This window comes from Manacus candei, unplaced genomic scaffold (genome assembly GCF_025592945.1).
Source record: "Manacus candei isolate 608988 ecotype Guabito, Panama unplaced genomic scaffold, ASM2559294v1 h1tg000088l, whole genome shotgun sequence".
In the NCBI taxonomy this organism is placed as follows: domain Eukaryota; kingdom Metazoa; phylum Chordata; class Aves; order Passeriformes; family Pipridae; genus Manacus; species Manacus candei.
Window position 1 is genome coordinate 1,534,754 of NW_026138136.1, and position 17,054 is coordinate 1,551,807.

Here is a 17,054-nt window from a genome sequence, read left to right on the forward strand (position 1 = left end):
ACGGCTCTCTTTTACCACAGAGAAGCAATACCTTTTCAATTATTGGAGATATCAAAAAGTGTATCTGTGACAGGCAGAAGGCTAAAATACTTACCCAGAATATGTCATTTTCCTGCAACATCAGGTTCTGGCATGGGTATCTTCATTGATCAGGCTTCCGTAAATCCTGAAGATTACCAAACTCAACAGGGTGGAATCACATGTGTCCATCTTATTTTACCTTTCATATTTCCAAGCAGAACCAGAGGAGAGGCAGAGAGCAATTTTCCATTTTGCAGGGTCAGAAAAGAGAATGACACAGGGCCAACAATCATATGAGTTCAGGAGCAAAGCACAGGACATTTCCTATGGAAATCTGAGGTGGAGAATGATTAACTCTAGGACACACATCAAGGGTCTAGCCGTGTCTCCCATTCATTTTTTGAAAGCCTGAAATGCTACTGATTCTCCAACATTGTACTCAGAAGTTGTAGCAGGAGGGACACTGCCAGATGAACATGATATCTGATACCTCTGATCCACACAGAGAGAGCCTGAAATGCACAAGAAATGCTCTCTGCCATTCTCATCCGGATGTGTCACTGCCCCAGCACACATTAATACCTGAAGTAAACAACACATAAAAAGTTCATTGGTAGGTGTCATGGTTTTTCTGCAGGAACATAGATAAGAGACTTTTTTTCTGAGCTTTCATGGAATTTCAGAAAAAAACTCATCAGTCAGCCCCTGATGGCAAAAGAAGCTTCATGCATGGGACAGTGCTCACCAATCTGGAGAACATATCAAGGGTAATGTAGGATTAACAATGGGAGACAATGAAAAGTAATAGAGAATGGAAAGTAAGAAGTAGTAAAAGGCATGGAAAAATGGGATCAAAGCAGTAAAATCACTTTAAGCAAACTTTCTTACATGGTTGGGTGAAAAGAACAGACGCCTTATGGACATCCCTTAACTTATTACAGCTGGTTGTCAGCACGACTAAGGTGAGCCTATAGATACCTCTGAGCCTGATGACTTCCTCCTGCCTATGGCATGCACATCTATTCAAAGTTAAAATGGTCAAAGTGAGCAGCACTCACCAAACCAGAGATTTTTCTGGTAATATGAAGAAAAAGAACTGGAAAACTCTGTTCCACAGTGATATAAAAGATGACTAGCTTCAGCAATTTTTAAGAGAATTTGCTTTCTTCTACTAGTTAAGCAGTTAGTCTTCATTCATCAAAGTTTGACTTTAGACTGTTAAACAACAGCAGCACTCTAGCCCACCTTCAGTTAAGATTGAACACAGTTTTGCTAAAATGAGACCCAAGAAAACCACCTCTTTACATAGAAGTCAGAAAACGCTTTGTATCCAGTTTCAGTGAGAGAAGACTGAATCTCATGTTGCACGATTACAAATTGTATTTTAAAAAACGAATTTAATTTAGAAACCATTTCATTGACATAAATACCATATTTCCTCACATAAATCCTCTACCCTTTGTTTTCCTCAAAACCTAGTTATATAAAAGTACAGTATTCAGGAAAATCATTGATATACTGTTAATGTTTAAACTTGAGATGATAAATAAATTCAAGCATTGATCTGTCCCTGCTACTGAACAGGACAAACTACTGTTGAGGTCAGCACTGAGAAGAGTTGCCACCAGATCCCTGCCATGTCCCATCAGTTACTCACGTATTTTTAATGTCTCAGAAACCCACTGTGATTTAGTTAAATGAGATGTTTTTAGCTTCTGTTGGACCTTGAGTGTGAATCACATATTCTCAACTAAATAAGGGAATAAAATTAAATACTATTTTGGTCAGCTTTCTACCATAAATGAAAGTTTTGTGGTTGTATATGCAGACATGTATATCTCCATACATGCGTATGATTTTTAGTGGCTTATTCTGATTGTCTGTCTTACAGTTGCAACACATTTGCTGCATTTAAGAACTCTGCAACCTACCCTTCATATGAGATTCTGATTGTAAGAGAAGACCCATCTCTATGTTCTCTCTGTACTTCTCCCTCCTCTGCTTCAGTATTTCCCCATGTCCTGACACTTGCTCAGACAAGGAGGTTTGATAATTTTCCCACTTCATGGGTTAACTCATTTTATTACACCACCATTCTTCAAAATTTGCCACCTCTGCCCATGTTTGCAGTGCCTGTGCACTACGGCACCTTCAAATATAACTCTCTTCTGTCTTAGGGACTTGTGCATTGACCTTATCAACTTCCCTTGGAACGACAGTCATAAACAGCACTTTAAACACCAGATTTATTTAAAAATGAAGTGATCAAGAGAGCACAGCACAACCAGAGTTCGGGGAACTTTTTTTTTTCTGTCTCCCCCACTGACTGGCTATTAAGACTTCTGGCAAGTTACTGAGTTTCTCTGTGCTTCAGTTCAGTGCTCAGACATGTTTCTCTCTAAACTTCACAGTCTCAGAGATGAGGACTGTCTTTTACTCCAGATTTGTAAAATAAGTGGCACAGTAAAGCCTTGTTAGTAGCTGGGGTCTGTAGGTATTATGGCAATACCACAAATGCTGTTAACGTTTCACAATCAAATACTGAACTGCAAATGTATTTAGCACCCGACAGTCAAATAACATAATAGGTCCCTGCCACATAATCAAGGTTAGATTTCACTTAAAATAATAACACTAAAGAAGTCATCTGACTGTGGAAACTGGAGCAGACTTGAGATATAGCCTCTGTGACATCTCCCTGGCTTACACAAGCATTTTCTGCCTTCCATTTGAACTGCCTTCAGCCTGACTTGTTTGCCCTCATAACAGAAGGGGTGGTGGGCTCAGGGTCATGGTGGCCACAGGGCTTTTTGTCAGCCCAGTACGTGGGCAGAGTGGATGCTTCTGCCTGAAAAAGGTGTTGTGTACAAATCCCCTTACTCAGCTGATGGCTGAGTGTGAAGCTGCCCAGCAGACCAGGCTGCAGCACAGGCGAACAAATAGAAATAGGGAAGAGGAAATCACCATCTCCTAAATGGCCCTGCAACACTGTGTCCAGCCAGGACTCTGCTGTCCCCTGCTGCAAAGAGGAGGTTGCAGTAGCTATGCAAACATCTACTGACCTCACTGCAAGACATGGCAGAGATAAAGTAGGTGACAAACACAAAAGGCATGCTTTCCTAGATAGCCATATTTATAATTTGTAGGCATACACACACATTGTACAGCAAAATGGGGACCTAAACAATTTTTATGCATTGATTTTTGCACTAGACTCAAGCTGTTCAGTTCACCTCTGACATCTCTTAGCAAACTAAACTACACTTAAACTACCATATGACATAAAGTGAAAAAATCCCTGTTGAGCTGTCTCTATCACCAGTGTCTTCACCTCACTGAACTTTCCCAGTAAAGTATCCATGAAACACAATGATGCCACTTTTAGTCATTGTCTCATTTTCCAGCTGTTGATAATGGACACACTGTGCCCTTAGCCTGTAATGATAAAACTGAAACCACACTCTCTGTGTTTACAGGTCTCTGCTCTTTTGAAGTGGTGACATCTATGCTAAAATAGGTCTTTTTTGGTTACAACTGGAAAGGTACACCACTAAGGCACTTAGCTGAAACGTATTTTAAAGAGGCGAGAAGGATTATCTTTAACAAATATCATAAACAGAAGGGTATGTTTTTATGATTTTTAAGCACTAGAGATTTATAAAGAAAAGCAAAAAAAACCCTAACAATTTTAAATGGGTTTTGTCTTTGTGTATCATCAAATCCTTCAAAACGTTTTAGTTGTTGGTGCTGCTCAGTGAAATATCTCCTAAAGTGGTTGGGTTGAGGATTTTTTTTGGAGAGCAAATCCAGCCAGAACAATGTATCGATATCCTGTGTGTGAGCAAACCAGTTCTGCTGGGACTGAGACTGCCTAATGAAGACTAAGGAAAAGGCTGTAGTCAGCAGTAGGGAGGGTCCCTCTCCTCTGTTCCTGCAAGTCTGGTGCATTGCCATAAATTACCATCTGAAGGCTTTTCCAGAAAGACAAACCTCAATTAACAGACAGCTGAGGTAGCAGGTGGCATTTCAAAATCAGGAGGTGGCACAGTCCCATCTTGATGAACTCCAGCAACATGAGGCTAATGGGAGAACCCTCCTGGTTTACTGGGTCGCACATGTGACTGCACTAAATTATCTTGGTAATGAACTCTCACTCCCAGTGGGTCAAGATTTGGGAGACCTCAAAAGATAGAATGAAGTAGCTGGTGCTGTGCAGCCCACTGCCCCAGGTTTGATATCTTCAGCTGGAATCTCCCTGCCAACCAGAATCATTTGCAAGGTGTGTTACACACCAAAGTTATCCCTCAAAAACAGTGCCCTACATTTACACCTCCTTGTTTTACTACCCACAAGAGCAAGTGCAAAGCATGCAAAAAAACCCTTCCATCTTCTATTTGAAAGCTAACAGTGATAATACCTAGAAATCACCCCTCTTGTTTTCCCATTATTATACCAATCGCAACAGTGATGACCTGGAGGCGGGGACAGGAGAAGAGAAGAGAGCACCAGATGTTTCCAAAACTCACAGCTGATCTGTCTGGAAGATGTTTCACACCTGGGAGGGAAACCACTCATGTGTGAATGGCAGTAGTAACTTAAGCCCTACATCCACAGAGAGCTGGAGAAGAGCATAAAGGCTGAGACAGTTCAGCTTGTTCCTGCTGAAAGCCCCTGTTTTGGCAACCCAGCACCAAGTTGAGGCTGTCGTACCATTTCCTTCTTACCCTGTCTGTCTCTCTACTCTCTGATCCCCAGTTTAAACTGGAAACCAGTCAAATGTTTTCCTTAGGCTTGCGAGTCTTTGTAGATTTGGGTTGTTAGGTGGTTGTTTTGGTTTTTGTTTGGTTTTTTTTTTTAATGAAAATGCCTAGTTTTGTGTAACATATGGATTTTATAAAGGAGGCTATGTATTAAAGGTAAAAAAGAAAAAGAAAGAATGAAGTTTATTATTTTACACAGTGGAGTGGACACCCTATATGGATAATTCTTGAGTTAAATGGGTTTTCCAAGAAAATGTTTAGTCTTTCACTGAACAATTATTTTAAATACTTTGCCACCAAGAAATAAGGCAGTCTAAGTTTTATGAACATATATTTTTTTCCTTTCACGGAAACATTTGCTTGACTGATCCCTTATAGTTTCAGAAACAAATACAAGTGCATTTGCTTAGAATAACAAAACCACACACAATACTTAACTCATTAAGATGATTTAGTGGTGGTTCAATATTTCTTTTGGCTGAGTGCTCTGGATGAAATCCCATGTACATAGTCTTGTATTTTACACTAATACTTTTACTTCAGGTTATACAGTAATCTCTGTCAGACGCTGTGCCCCAAGTACAGTATGAAAAGCTATCTCCTTGTGGAATGTCTCTGTCAAAAGGCCATGTGCAAAATAGATTCTAAAAATTAAACTTGTTTAATGTATTACACTTCATGGGTGTTAGAGTGGAGAATTAACTGAGATAGTAAACCCATACTCCCCACCACTTAAAAGATAAACATAGTCACTGAGCAAGGGATATATTTGCAACTATGAGGAAAAAATTTGCCTCAGTTCTAGAAAAACTGTCTCAGACTGTCCTCTTTCCTTTTCATGCCTGACACATGTAGAAATTAAACTTGTTAAGTTGTAAATTTAATTAAAAGAAACCTCATAAAATATATTATTACAATCTCTAGGAGTACTTCTCTGTACCAAACTTTTATTGGCTTCCTTTTTTTATGTGCCAGAATAATCCTTTGTGAAATTTCTCCTCAAATATTTTTAATTTATATCTCCCTAGCTGGTGACACTCACACTTCACATCCCTGCAGTATGGAGGCAGCTGGCTGTACTCTACACACTGTGTATGGACTGTGTGGCACAAGGTTTACCAGCTTAAACTTGCGAAATGCTATCCTGCGACCCCACTCAACTCCCTGCTGCTTGTGACCACTTAGGTACCAAAATGTTACTTTGAGGAAGGCTGACAGAATCCTGACCTAAAGACCACGTATTTACAGGCCCCATTCTGCCATCCTTCTGCAGAAGGTTTCTAATGTTTCTAGTTTCCTACAGGCTTAATTAGAGCTGCAGGGGAGCTTCTAATTTTTCTGGTCACACTTTATTATCCTCTGATTACTAACCATTACTATTCATCTTTCTCTAGGGCTTTTTTTTTTGTTGCTGTTTTTTGGAAGGGGGAGGTTGTTTTGGTGTGGGCTTTTTTTCTATTTTAATTTTTTTTTTTTTTTAAATGGTCAGGAATGAAATGTATGTTGAAAATCAATTTCCTTTTGTCAAAGCAATTGCTAGCTGGGGATGATAATTTCTTTGTTCCTAGCAGATACAGAACTATTGTCTTGGCCTTCTAAATTGGTACGCCGCACCCCACGCTGTCTGCAAGTATCAGTACGTAGCCATGCACAGTAGATGCTGAATATACTGTATAACGGAGGTGTCCCTGTCTAACAAAAACTAACTCCTTTTTTTTTTTTTTTAATGGAACAGAAATAATAAGACAACCTCACAGCATTTTAGTCCACGTTTCTCTATTTCCTTCCCATAAAAGGTCTCAAAGAAATGCAAAGCACCATTGAAGAGTTCAAAGACATACCTCAGAATGTGACTGCACATTCAAGGCACGGTGACATATTCAAGACTGGATAGCTCTATTGGAGGGGAAAAAAAAAAGAAAGAAAGAGAGAAAAGAAAGAATAAGGCTCAGCATACAAAATACAATACACAATATCTACTTCTACTGTGTGAAACTCAATGTATTCATTTTGCTCACTGAGCAAACTAGGTCCCAGTGTACAACACACACAATAAATCTAGCCTTTTTTTTTCCATAGGAGCTGATTTTAGAGAAGGTAAAAATTACTTGGTGAAAATGATGCAGAGGCTGATGCAGCTGAATTTATAAAATGGGTTGAAAAGTTTGACATGTTGAATTAGATTATACAGTATAATGCATCAGTAAGTAATTGATATGTACATTACGTGCAAAGGAAGTCCCACTAACTCATGTGTAACTTTTTTTTTTTTTTTTTGCATTATTGTGTAACTTGGCCATCGGCTCATTGTCAGTTGAACAAATTTTCAAAAGGAGATTTAGTCCTTTATAAGCTGAATAAAAATAAAATTTTGTTACATTCTGGTATTCTAAAAATAAAATACAGGATAAAGACACATTTTTTTAAAAAGTAGAAAATACATAGGAATGCATCAGAGCATTTAAAGCTGTTTAGGGCTTTTTTGCCCCCCATTTTTAGGCAAGTTTTCCTTACATTTGTTCAAGAAATGAAAAAGTCCAGAGGAAAGATGTGCACTACCAGCACCAACTGGAGAGGTGATGGGGAATCGAAGGGAATGGGGAATATACAATTTCCTCGGCTAAAAGCAAACAATGTAACACAGATTTCTGTCTTCTGGGAGTACACTAGAATTTTTTTTTTTTAAATTGTACCAGAAAGAAATTTCAGTTTTATACTAGCTGTTCAGTATATTTCCAGTCTTCCACTGATGATCTGCATTTATTTCAAGGAGATGAGAGCACTTCCCTCTGCAATTACTGGCATATCTGCTCTGATCCAATGCTGATTACAGCACAGGGTCTTAAATCTCTGTAATCTGTCTGAATGTTATTAAATATTAGATTTAAGTGTGATTTGCTTTCTTATCACTTTATTTGTAACTTTACTGCCATTCACTGCCAAGAGACCTTGAACTGGAGACTATGGCTTTAATCTCAATTTGTTATACTAAAATGCAAAATTAAAGAAAGATGAAGAAAGTTGAATATTACCAAGGAATGTAATTGATAACATTGTGTCATTTTTGATTTTTAATATTATAAACTGAATTTTATGATACTCTACCCTAATAGTGACATATTTAACATTTTAAGACTGGATATAATAATTTTATGGGACAAAATGGGTATAGTTAGAAGATTATACAGTAGTACTTTTTCAAATCCTTGTATATTAAATACCAAAACACTGTGATAAAATAATAGTAAGTTTTGCTTCTCCTTGGAGAAGAAAATCTGTCTTGAATGACTCATGTCTGGTTCAAGACCTCCTGGAGGTCTCTGTTTAGTAAGAAGTGCGGTGTGCAGCACGTGCCAACCATCCCTCTGTGCATATGGGTAATGGACAGACAGCATTTACAGAGCATTTACATGGTAGTTTTTTAATTTGAAAATGCAAAATAAATGCATTTTTATATCCTGACAAGTTCTGCTTTGCTTCCAGGCAATTGCAATTTGGTAGGTGCCCAGAGGACGTATACCAAAGGGAACAGGCATGAGCATGCTTTCAAACAGTACAGGAGCAGCCAGGAATGGATAAATTTGGCTTCCCTCCTGTGTTTGACCAGTTTGCAAAACAGAGGTTCTCTCTTCTATATCACCACCCAGACTGAGACTTCCTTACATCCAAGTCCCTCTAATGCACCTCTAGCATGCTGCTGGTAATTGTGCTTGTTGATTTGCATCACATTTTGCCTCCAGTCTTCTCTTCTCCTGACCTCCACCTACCTCCCTCTCAGGCCATCCTTAAACTGTGGAGAACTTGGGATACAAAGAAATAAGAAACATGCAGAAATCCAAACCCATGTTTCAAGTGAGCTGCCTCACTGGAGTGGGGCAGGATATCACCACTTATAATGTTGGTACATGTCTGTCATGGTAAAGGATGGCAACCTTCTGGATTAGGAAAAGGGAATCATTCCCTGTTGCCAGGAGTCTGAAATTCAGACAGCGTCTGAATCCAAAATAAAACCAAATAAAAAAAATATATTGATAGAAATACTAGATGCTATGACTGCAGTCCAGGATATAAAAATGGCAGCAACTCTGGAGATGAGATATAATCATATGTGCAAGGTACAGATGTACAAAGAGGGAGGATAGCACAGGACTTGCAGCCATGGAAATCTCCAGATCAGGATATGACCCCAGCAATTCCACTGTGCTTTTTCTGCCTGAATCACTATTCACCATCATCCAAGCAATGTTCCTCCTTAACAGTCTATCCTTAAAGTGCATATAATAAAATGAGGCCACTGAGACTTGTACATGGCTGGCCCTCTCCACTGATTTTAATTCACTAAGTAGAAATGTTGCACAAGGTCAGTTTATGTGGAAAAATCTGTATCAGCAGAGGCACACATTAACCCTTCTTTCAGAAGGAAATGATAGGATTTCAAACTGGGGTTTTTTGTATAGATTGGGAAAGGTGTCTACAGAAAGGAACAGTGGATACTTTGGATATCACTATGAAAAGACAATCCAGCTGCATTTGACGTTAATGAAGGGGTTAGAGTTGACTGCTCTACAAAGTTCTGTCCAACAAGCTCAGGTGCCTCTGACGTGGAGCCCCAAGTATGACACTTAATTATTGTTTAAATTTGTCATCTCTTACTGGTGAGATTTAGGGACAGAGCTCATTTCCTAAATCTTAGCCACCACATACAGGTCAACAAAGGTCTTGCTACCTGGTGTATTTTCATGGTTTGCTTTCAGATTCATATCCCAGATGAATATGCTAATACTTCTACTGTCTTTGTCCCTCTTCCTCCCTGCTTTTGTGCATTTACACACAAAGTGAAATATTCTCCACTTTAGCCTGTCAGAGATATGCTTAACTTTTTAATTGTATTTTTTAATTCTACAGTATCACAGGATTGGTAAATTTTAGAGGAAAATTTAGGGAAACTCAGGGATGCCTACCTGTAGACAGAAAAAGACCACTAAAAACCTTCACAAATATCAAGGACAACATTCATCCAAAACAGAATCCAGCTAGATTCTCCCTCCATCCATGGACAGTCCTGGGAAGAAAGGTCACGATAATCTCCCTCTTGGAAGAGGATCACAAAATATTTTCTGAGATGTTAGTTTCAAACAGACATCAATCACCCTTGCTGCAACATTATCCCAGGGCTCAGTACAGAAGAGAAACATTTATTTAAACATGCCAGCTGTGTTCAAAGGGAAAGAGAATTCCCCTAAAAATACTTGCAAAATAAAACAAGCATCAAATAAAAAAAAAAAAATCAGCCCACATTTATGAAACAAGAAGAGAAATAAAACCTGTCTGATCACACTGCAGAAGTTCACATTTTGTAGTACAAAGAAAGGAAGTGAGGCTAGCTTATTTTCTCGAGTTTTGCTTTTTTTTTCTTCTCAGAAAACAAAGACACAAAAAAAAGGAAGCAAAAAGCACAGGTGAAAATGTGAAGGGAAAAGGAAAAGACTCGCTCACAAGAAGGTTCTCTCTAATTCCACCTTCGGAGATGTCAGCAAACATAAAAAGCTGCGCCAGCAGTGGGACAGGTCGTTACAAATATTAGGAGCCACATATTTTGCACCAGGTTGAAGTCCCAGAGGAGCTGTAACCCCTAACCAAGAGCAGCTGGTGGCACCCCTAAGGCTTTCCTGCCTGGGGGCAGGAGGGCAGAGTGACCTCTGGAAGGGGCTGGGGCCAGCACCGAGCTGGACTGACCATCTCGGCATCAGGGCAATCTTGGCATCAGGGCACTGCAGCAAAAAGAAGAGGACTCTGTGTACTTGCACACTGTGGGGTGCTGTTCTAAAAATGACTCTTCCTGACACATGATTGCTGTGATTTGGCTCGCTGCTCTATCAGAATAAAAAATTTAAAAAAACCCCAACCAAACTACAAACAAATAAAACCATAGCCAGACACACACACACAACACAAAACCAAAAAACCCCCAAACAAACAACACAGCAACCCATAAAATCCCAAACACCCAAGAGGTCCATCCCAGAGCTGTAGCACCCCAGCAATAATTAAAGGGAACATTTTTATACTTTGGCATAATATAGTCACAGTGTTTGTGCTTGTCAAAACAAACAAACCATATTCAGGGAAATCTGTGGCACAAAAGAACTAAACAAATTATGGGGTAGAGGCAAACGTGGCCACACCATCAGCATTCAAGACGTGAAGAAAAGACTGGAAACTTTCAGGGTCTGAATGTAGGAGTGGAAAAGCTAATTGAGCACAAATGAAAGGATCTATTATGGCTGAAAGAATAAGTGAGAGTACAGGCAGGACAATACTCTCATTTATGATTCAAATATCCATGGATAGTGCAGTACAGCTTTAAATACAATTTACAGCCTTGATTACAAATGACTATGTGCATCAACTTGGAAGGAACGCAAGGACTATGAGCAAGAGAAAGAGCCTGCCTTGTCAGAAAGGAAGGAGAGGGGATAAGTGACGGCAGAGCTGGGCTGGACACTCAGGAGCAATCGGAATGTGCAGAATTATGAAATAGGGCTTTTAAAAACCTGAAGATGAACTGATTAGTGGTCAAGAAGGCTCACATTTAAAATAACTGAATTGCCCAGTGATAAGATTATATGGGGAGATTTATGCTTGATAATCACAGTGAGATCAGGGGGAAGGGAGTATCATTCTGTCCCTGTGTCTTCCAAATGCAAAATATAAATACATGAATGCAGTAAAAATAATAAGTACTGGAAATGGAGAGCAAGGACAGGCTCTTACTTTTATGGAAAGCAGCAGTAGCTTTTTTTCTCAGCCTACAGGAGACCCAAAACTGACCTGAAACCACCCAGGTTGTGAATTACTTTCTACCTAGAAACTGTCTGTATCCTCTCTACCTTTTTTTCCCCCCAAGCTGTTATGTTTTGTGAACCAAACATTACTTCTGTTAAATTTTCGAGAGTGGAAAAATTCTAAAAATCTTCTGAAAATCATGAAATTATTTGGGCTGTATAGAACAAAATTAGCATTAGCCTCTCCTGGATGGTACTGGCACAAATGACAGTGCTCCCTGAAGTTCCACAGGCTGTATGTTCTCATGTTTTCTATTCCATACCCATTCCGTGCTCCAGAGGACATTGCTTACCACAGCAGCTAACAATAGTCAGGAAAATGCCATCAATCCTCCACAGGTCACAATTTCGCAGTTCTCCAAGAGCCTGTCTGAAACCAGAAACTCAGTAAAAAGCAACTGGTGGGAGCTACACCTCAGTGACAGGGAGATAAGCACAAGCAGAGACAAACAGCTGAATGAAGTTGTGACCTTCACACCTGCAGAACACCAGTACTTGAGAATTCAGCTCTGCTACACTTTTCACTGGTATTGGGTGAACAACAATATCAGTAAGTATGCATTTACCTCTTTCTCTAGGGGACCCCTATATGTTGTTTCTTCCAAGTGGAAATCACTTATTTGAAGGGACCTGTGCATCCGTGACTGTCAGCCTTAATTACTGGCAATGCACCAGATGTTCAGGATTGAACCTCAAATTTAAAAAGCCTTCATGCCTTGTGCAATATGCAGCAGTTCCTCAAGTAAATAAAATTAAGAAGCTGTACATATATATCTGCAACGTCCCAACCTGCTCCCACCTAACCCTTGTCGGAACTGGTTTTCAAAACCTGCAAGCAGTTAGAACAACCAAAGGTCAGAATCACCCCTCTTCTCATAACCAAAAGCAAAATCTGTGCTTATGTTCATAGGAGTCTTTAACTGTGTAACAAGGAAGAAGAAATTAGAGTCTTCCGATGGCCAATTCAAAACACTGGAGCCCTCATCTATGAGCCCAAAGAGTAACCGCACAAAGGACAAGCCCAAAGTCTCCTCTGTTTTTCTCATCATAACCATTCACTGTAGAGCACAATAATGCTGGGGCAAGCATGTGTATTTTTACTTCTTTTGTAAGGGTTCAGCTGGCATCTTTCTTGAGCAAGGCAGTTAGCGTGAGTAGCCAAACATAGTACCGTTTCTCCACAATTATTCATTTTTTAAGGTCATTGTTTTTGAAATGAAAAGAGAATGAAATTATATGGCATGTGCTCCCAGTTTCAGATTGGGAGTAGAAGAAAATAATGGCCACACACTGCTATACAATTAGGTCTGTCTTGGAAAGGAATTTTACTGATGTTTTTCTAAGCAATGCCAGGTGGTTTATTCACCAAATAATGAGACACTAAATGGATCTAAAGTTTCTTGGCAACTGGTAAATGCTTACCTTGGACTCCCTATTCCTCTCTTCAAGAAATGGTTTGATTTTCCAAAGAGTTTTCTTAAGTAGCTCCTCAGCTATGATTAAAAGCAAATAACAGTGGTCTGAAGGTTGGTTAACTTACACTTGCTTAATGATACAGTTCAGGGAACTGTAAGTGTATCTTAGATACCTCATTGATTTAGTAAACAGCTTCAGCCATCAGAAGACCTTGTTTTCAAAGTCCATAATTCTCTTAAAAATAAACAAAACTCCAAACAAACAAACAAACACAACAAAAAACCACTAAACTGTTGTAGTTAACTTTTCTCTACTTGATCACTGCCCAATATCCTATTAGAAAAAAAAAATTAAATCTTAACTTCTTTATTAGCAAGAGTAAAAAAAACATGGACTGTTTTTGCTGACACTGCAGGAGGTGAGAAGCTCACCAGCAGAGGACCTCTGGGAGCAGGAGGTGGCCACATGTGGGCAGCGAGGGCAGGTGGTGGCCACAGCCTGGAACGGAGGACCAAAGGAGCCAGGCTGCCTCCAAAGCCGAGCAAAACAGGAAAAGACCATGTCTCAACAGGTTTATGGCAGCCTCCGGGCTCCACATCAGCCGTGAAGCAAATCTGCTTCATGTGTGTACAAAGAAGGACTTAAGTGAACCTGGCTCCAACATCTGCCCAAGCACAAGTGGTACTCCTGGTGGGGCAGCCAAGGACCTCAAAGCCAATGCTACTGCCATTGCAGTAACTCCCACAGTTATCCTGTGCCCCTGGGACCAAAGAAGTACCAGTTGAATCATCCCACTGATCCCTGGGAAACACGATGTTTCAATAGCAGCTCTGTTCCATGATACATCCCTTCACCCCATTCTGCTCCATCTTTGAGAACTAGAAAGTGAGTGCTCCAGCTCCAAACAAAAACTGACCTGGAGACAGTCAGTACACCTCCTATATATGTACAAAGCAACATAAATAAACCTGGGGCTAAAGTCAGGCCTATGTGTGGGTTTCTCACTTTCCCCTGCTGCTGCAGACAAGTACCCTGCACTGGCAGGGGTGGACATGGCCTGGTGGCCTGGGGGCGACACCAAGGTCAGAAGAAGCACTAGCACCTGACGGGTAACAGCGCTGGGATGTCACTCAGAGGAGAGGCTTTGAAGAAACAAAGCCATTTCAGAACTACCAGCAGACAGCAAATAGAGTAGCCGATGGATTTTGCTTCCCTCTCTTTTTGTCAATTTAGGGAGCAAAGCACATTATAAAAACATTAATGATGAAAAAAAATGCTGTGAATAATTCTTCGCTTATGGTTTCTCCTCCAAATATTTGGTATTTAGAATTAGTATTGCTTTGACCATCTCTGTCCTAAGAACGCTCCCATTTCAAAAGATGACTATTCCCAGCCAGCGATTCAAAATTTCATTTATGTGAATACAAATTGATATCTATATAAAATCCTACACATCAAGTACATCTGATAGTCATTTTCTAGAATATTCCACAAAACTCTAAACATACTGAACATTGCAAGCCTTCTCAAGAAGAACTAATTACAATGTCCAAATTAATATCTGAAGAAAATCTTGAAGCGATGGCTCTGTTCTCATTTAAATATGTGACTACTCTCTTCATAATGTGCAAAGCATTATAACCATTTATATATGTTCCAAGTGATATATTACTGAGTTGAACCTAGTTTCCCCTTCTTTTGTTCTGGGTTCATAACCTTGCTGTATTATCTTCCATAACTCTATAGCTTGCTAATGCATAATTCAAGCCTCTCTTATTGACAAAAGGCGGCAGAAAGAAAGAATATTTCAATGCCACTTTCCCACGTAGATAGTATTGCTTTCACTTCAAGTGGTATCATTTCCATACTAAAGCCAAATCTTTTAAAGTATATTAAGTATCATTTTCATTGCTTATTCGCAATTGATTCACTGAGACAACTACATCTGTTTACCTCCATCTTCTGAGACTACTTTATTGCAAGTTTTTTGTTGGGTTTCTTTGGACCCTTTTTTTTTTTGAAGATGGGTTTCTTGCCAAAAGAAGAAACTTCAGTTAAAACATTATGAGCTCATGTATGACCTCAGCTTCACACTAATCTCTTGATTTAACTAGAGTTTGGCTTTAGGACTAATGTCACAGCTTTCCCAGACGCGTGTAAGGAACGGAACCATTTTGCCATCATCCTGCAAACCCTGTTCTAACCCCTTCCCTGCATAAAGTAACTGTACAAATAGGCATATATTAAGTTCCCATGCATCACTGACCAGAGGTCAAATTTGTCCTTGCAGTCAGCCATGTGCATCTATGCAAAAAACCCACCGATACCAATGCAGTTGCTTCAAATACATACAGGTAACAAGGAGAAGATAGTTTGCCCTTTTTCCATGTTGGCAAAATATTCGGAAAACTTCAAATGCTTTCAGTCTCCTCCGAGACACAGCTTGACTCCTTCCAATGGTACAAAAGTGACACAGACCCACAGATAGGCAGAATAATCAAAACCAATTAAAGGCTCCAAGAAACAGCTAAGTATCAAACTTTCCTCATCATTACCTGGGCAGGTTAAGACCGCCAATTTCTTTTGTCTCCAAAGACCCTCAACTCGTTGTCTTCCCATGAGAGCTTTCTTTGGAAGCCTAAAAAGGACACAACATCTTTCTTTACAGATGGCTATAGGGCATGAGCAGCTACTCTCCCTTTGTGTCAGCTCAGTGAAGAGATTGTCACCACAGCCTCGCTGTCCATGGCTCAGCATACTGTACTATGCAAGGAGCTGTGCAAGGTGAGGCTACTCTGTAGCCTTCCTAGACACCTAGCATTTATCTGAGCTCTGAAATCCTGCTCTCATCTAACTTGTCCTGGTAGGCAGCCTGGACTCAGCCTTAAGCCAGACTGCCTACACACTGCACCTGCCCTTGTGGCAGACAACATCCACTGCACAGCCAGCATTATTTGTTTCATATCTTGGCTGCAGTTCAGGCAGATTGAGCAGAGGTTCAGGCAGACTGACCGAAACCAGGAGTGCCAGGGCCCACCCCCATAGCAGGTAATGCCTTTAGAGCACTGCATGTGTCCCTTGTGCACTGCATCTCACTTCTCAAAGCAGCAACTAGTTTGCCTCACAGGCAGCTTAAATGCATTCAAGCAGGTAAGTGAGGTGGGCAGAGGGTGAATATGCCCTCGAGGCCAGCTCAGAGTCACTTCTGCATAGCAGCCCACATTCAGCTTTAGCATCAGGAAATGTCTCTTACCATACAGTGACCGCACAGACAGACATCTACCTAAGAGGCCCTTTATATAATGAAGGAAACTGTAATCTTACACATTATTCTGCCAAAAGTGGCATAAAAAATGATCAGAGGAGGCACCTGGACTCCCTGGAGTCACATTTACCAAACCAGCCTCAGTAATAACACGGACAACGTTTAGATAAGTTTACAGTTTTGGTGCTTCTTCCTCTACCACCTGTTTCTTGCAAGTTCAGATTCCAGAAGCATTGTAATTCCAGCTACAGTCAAAATGATTTCTCTGAACTCATCTTCTGCAAAATACTCAGAAAACACAGCTTGAGAAGCAAAATTCAGGTGGGTTTAATGGGTGCCTCCAGCTGTGCCTCATTTTAAATTCACTGTTTATTCAACAGAATCGATGCAAAGGAGAATGAACTCAGTTACCAAATATTTAATGTCATGGTCTGAAAAAGTAGCAGTTTAAGGCCATAACACTGCTGCCACTTGGACTATTCCCCTTCTACTTGCCTCACCCTAAAAGCAATGGAACTTCTCATATCATGTGCTGTCAGAGGAGACAAAATGAAAGTAACTCATGTAACTTTGCAGGATTCCTTAGATGTTTCTAACCCTGAAAGCACTAGACCTTTCAGGGGCAATGTAGGAAATGGAGTAGCCCATAAACAAGAGTGCTATGAAGTAAATCATCAGCCTCACCAGCAGCAAGTGAAAGGCCTATGTCATTTTTGACACTTGCTCGCTACTTATCCTTCCCCCTAC